This window comes from Hemiscyllium ocellatum (genome assembly GCF_020745735.1).
Source record: "Hemiscyllium ocellatum isolate sHemOce1 chromosome 15 unlocalized genomic scaffold, sHemOce1.pat.X.cur. SUPER_15_unloc_4, whole genome shotgun sequence".
NCBI lineage: Eukaryota > Metazoa > Chordata > Chondrichthyes > Orectolobiformes > Hemiscylliidae > Hemiscyllium > Hemiscyllium ocellatum.
Window position 1 is genome coordinate 97,770 of NW_026867468.1, and position 5,000 is coordinate 102,769.

Consider the following 5,000-nt stretch of genomic DNA (forward strand, 5'->3'; position numbering starts at 1 on the left):
TGTCTAAGTTCAGGCCGAATTTGGTGAATTTCCCGAGTCGGGAAGTGGTCCAAACGGGGATGGGAGTGAACCTGACAGCTCTTACCGACATTGAGGCTTCGGGGCCGGGTAGCTCAGTCGGATTTGACCCGGCGATTCTGCCGACTTCCACGCCTTCGAGCGGGGACTCTCCTCTAAGTTCAGGCCGAATTTGGTGAATTTCCTAAGTCGGGAAGTGGTCCAAACGGGGATGGGAGTGAACCTAACTGCTCATACCAACTTTGAGGCTTTGGGGCCGGGTAGCACAGTCGGATTTGACCCGGCGGTTCTGCCGAATGCCTGGCCTTCGAGGGGGGCCTGCCCTCTGAGTTCAGGCCGAATTTGGTGATTTTCCTAAGTCGGGAAGTGGTCCAAACGGGGATGGGAGTGAACCTGACAGCTCATACCGACTTTGGGGCTTCCAAGCCGGGTAGCTCAACCGGATTTGATCCGGCGGTTCTAGCGACTGCCACGGCTTCGAGGGGGGACTGTTGTCTAAGTTCAGGCCGAATTTGGTGAATTTCCCGAGTCGGGAAGTGGTCCAAACGGGGATGGGAGTGAACCTGACAGCTCTTACCGACATTGAGGCTTCGGGGCCGGGTAGCTCAGTCGGATTTGACCCGGCGATTCTGCCGACTTCCACGCCTTCGAGCGGGGACTCTCCTCTAAGTTCAGGCCGAATTTGGTGAATTTCCTAAGTCGGGAAGTGGTCCAAACGGGGATGGGAGTGAACCTGACAGCTCTTACCGACTTTGGGGCTTCCAAGCCGGGTAGCTCAACCGGATTTGATCCGGCGGTTCTAGCGACTGTCACGCCTTCGAGGGGGGACTGTTGTATAAGTTCAGGCCGAATTTGGTGAATTTCCCGAGTCGGGAAGTGGTCCAAACGGGGATGGGAGTGAACCTGACAGCTCTTACCGACTTTGGGGCTTCCAAGCCGGGTAGCTCAACCGGATTTGATCCGGCGGTTCTGCCGACTGTCACGCCTTCGAGGGGGGACTGTTGTATAAGTTCAGGCCGAATTTGGTGAATTTCCCGAGTCGGGAAGTGGTCCAAACGGGGATGGGAGTGAACCTGACAGCTCTTACCGACTTTGAGGCTTCGGGGCCGGGTAGCTCAGCCGGATTTGATCCGGCGGTTCTGCCGACTGTCACGCCTTCGAGGGGGGACTGTCCTCTGAGTTCAGGCCGAATTTGGTGAATTTCCCGAGTCGGGAAGTGGTCCAAACGGGGATGGGAGTGAACCTGACAGCTCATACCGACTTTGAGGCTTCCAAGCCGGGTAGCTCAGCCGGATTTGACCCGGCGATTCTGCCGACTTCCACGCCTTCGAGGGGGGACTGCCCTCTGAGTTCAGGCCGAATTTGGTGCATTTCCCGAGTCGGGAAGTGGTCTCTGTCACAACGGGGGCAAGTGTCTGAAGAGGTAAAGTGAGTAACCAGCACAGCTTAGGGAAGGGTTCCAAAGTTCTCAACAATGTGAATTCGGTTACCAGGAAAGCTTAGGAAAGTTGCCTGACTGTCCCAAACGAATGAACTGCAAAACTTAGGGAACATGCCCGAAGATGCTTAAAAGTGTGAAATCAGTAAGCAGGAAAGCATAGGAAAGTGCCTGAAAGTGCTAAATGAGTAACATGAAAAACGTAGAAAAATGCCCGAAAATGTTTAAAAGTGTGAACTCAGTAACCAGCAAAACTTAGTAAAACGTTGGAAAAGCAGAAATGAGTAACCAGAAAAACTTAGAAAAATGTTTGAAAATGAGAAATGAGTAACCAGAAAAACTTAGAAAAATGTTTGAAAATGAGAAATGAGTAACCAAGAAAACTTAGAAAAATGCCCAAAAAGAAGAAATCAGTAACCAGAAAAACTTAGAAAAATGTTTGAAAATGAGAAATGAGTAACCAGAAAAACTTAGAAAAATGTTTGAAAATGAGAAATGAGTAACCAAGAAAACTTAGAAAAATGCCCAAAAAGAAGAAATCAGTAACCAGAAAAACTTAGAAAAATGTTTGAAAATGAGAAATGAGTAACCAAGAAAACTTAGAAAAATGTTTGAAAATGAGAAATGAGTAACCAAGAAAACTTAGAAAAATGCCCAAAAAGAAGAAATCAGTAACCAGAAAAACTTAGAAAAATGTTTGAAAATGAGAAATGAGTAACCAAGAAAACTTAGAAAAATGCCCAAAAAGAAGAAATCAGTAACCAGAAAAACTTAGAAAAATGTTTGAAAATGAGAAATGAGTAACCAGAAAAACTTAGAAAAATGTTTGAAAATGAGAAATGAGTAACCAAGAAAACTTAGAAAAATGCCCAAAAAGAAGAAATCAGTAACCAGAAAAACTTAGAAAAATGTTTGAAAATGAGAAATGAGTAACCAAGAAAACTTAGAAAAATGCCCGAAAAGAAGAAATCAGTAACCAGAAAAACTTAGAAAAATTTTCGGCCAAGTGTGAAAAATATTCTAAGTGTCAGCGGAGGAAAATGCCGAAGCATCGGGAAAGATTCAAAAACTCATGCCGAACATGAGTTCCGAAGTGCCGGAGGAACTGGGCGAATTGAGCCCGGCGGTTGGCCAGATGTCGTTTTGAGTCTGCAGCCCGAAAACTTTAACTTTGTCTGCCGCGGAAGTCTGGACCGGGAAAAATCCAAACGGTTTTGCCGGGTTCGAGTTCCAGAGCGAAGCAGTCGAATTTGAAATTCAGACCCATTCAGTGCCACTTGACATTGTGACACAGTGAGGTTGGCGGGGTACCCGGAGATTTCTTGGAACACGATTTTTAGAACAAAATGGCGGCGCGGGACCACTTTGAAAGGCATCCGAAAAACGGTTCCGCGGGCAGAGCACTTGAATGACAGGCCTGTGTGCATGCCCAAGAGCTCTCGGAAGTCTAATTTTTGACACTTTGTCAAATTTTCGACAGACTTACCCAACTCTTGCTGCCTGTTCTAAGAATCAGTCAGAGGCCTGTGCGGCGGTCTCTTGACACTTTGGAGGGCGGGCAAACCCCACGTTGACTCCGGCCGTCCCTCCAAAAGGCACTTGCTATTGGGGGAAAGGATTGCAAGTAGCCTGGTTCCCGTGGGAGCGGCCAGGAAGGGTGCAGGCTGGCCCTTGCCTGAGCATTCCCAAAACCCTCTTCCGCTGAGAGCAGACCTCGCACGCCGCACTACCGGCTCTGGGAGTGGTTGGCCGCTATTGTACATAGTCCGGTCCTTCCTCTGCCACCCGGCAAGTGCGATGGCTCTGCCGCCCTGCGGTGCTCGTCACCCAGGTTTGGGGAACACGATACTTAGAACATGTTGGCGGCTCGGGACCTGCAGGCGAAAGGGGCCCCGTGGTGCTGAGCACATCGACCTCGGGTCTCAGTGCAAGCCGGAGAGTTCGCGGAAGTCTTAAAAGATTTTGACATCTGCTCAAATCTTTGACAGGCTTGCCTGACTCTTTCCGTCCGTTCTAAGAATCAGTCGGAGGCCGGGGCGGGGACGGTCTCTTGACACACGGAGGGTTGGCTTCCCTCCTCAGGTGTTTGTGTCGAAAATGAAGGCGAGAGATGCAAGCGTCCTGGTTCCCCTGGGTGCTGCCAGCAAGGGTGCAGGCTGACCCTTGCCTGAGCACTCCCAAAAGCCTCTTAAGCTGAGAGCAGGCGCCGCACTACCGGCTCTGGGAGTCGTTGGCCGCTATTGTACATAGTCCGGTCCTTCCTCTGCCACCCGGCATGTGCGATGGCTCTGCCTCCCTGCGGTGCTCGTCACCCAGGTTTGGGGAACACGATACTTAGAACATGTTGGCGGCTCGGGACCTGCAGGCGAAGGGGGCCCCGTGGTGCTGAGCACATCGACCTCGCGTCTCAGTGCAAGCCGGAGAGTTCGCGGAAGTCTTAACAGGCTTGCCTGACTCTTTCCGTCCGTTCTAAGAATCAGTCGGAGGCCGGGGCGGGGACGGTCTCTTGACACACGGAGGGTTGGCTTCCCTCCTCAGGCGTTTGTGTCGAAAATGAAGGCGAGAGATGCAAGCGTCCTGGTTCCCCTGGGTGCTGCCAGCAAGGGTGCAGGCTGACCCTTGCCTGAGCACTCCCAGAAGCCTCTTAGGCTGAGAGCAGACGCCGCACTACCGGCTCTGGGAGTCGTTGGCCGCTATTGTACATAGTCCGGTCCTTCCTCTGCCACCCGGCAAGTGCGATGGCTCTGCCTCCCTGCGGTGCCCGTCACCCAGGTTTGGAGAACACGATACTAAGAACATGTTGGCGGCTCGGGACCTGCAGGCGAAAGGGGCCCCGTGGTGCTTAGCACATCGACCTCGCGTCTCAGTGCAAGCGGGAGAGTTCGCGGAAGTCTAAAGCTTTTGACATTCGCTCAAAGCTTTGACAGGCTTGCCCGACTCTTTCCGTCCGTTCTAAGAATCAGTCAGAGGCTGGTGGGGAGGTCTCTTGACGCAAGGGGAGGGGTGGCGTCCCTCCTCAGGCGCTTGTGTCGAAAATGAAGGCGAGAGATGCAAGCGTCCTGGTTCCCCTGGGTGCTGCCAGCAAGGGTGCAGGCTGACCCTTGCCTGAGCACTCCCAGAAGCCTCTTAGGCTGAGAGCAGACGCCGCACAACCGGCTCTGGGAGTCGTTGGCCGCTATTGTACATAGTCCGGTCCTTCCTCTGCCACCCGGCAAGTGCGATGGCTCTGCCTCCCTGCGGTGCCCGTCACCCAGGATTGGAGAACACGATACTAAGAACATGTTGGCGGCTCGGGACCTGCAGGCGAAAGGGGCCCCGTGGTGCTTAGCACATCGACCTCGCGTCTCAGTGCAAGCCGGAGAGTTCGCGGAAGTCTAAAGCTTTTGACATTCGCTCAAAGCTTTGACAGGCTTGCCCGACTCTTTCCGTCCGTTCTAAGAATCAGTCAGAGGCCGGTGGGGAGGTCTCTTGACGCAAAGGGGAGGGGTGGCGTCCCTCCTCAGGCGCTTGTGTCGAAAAATGAAGGCGAGAGACGCGAGCGGCC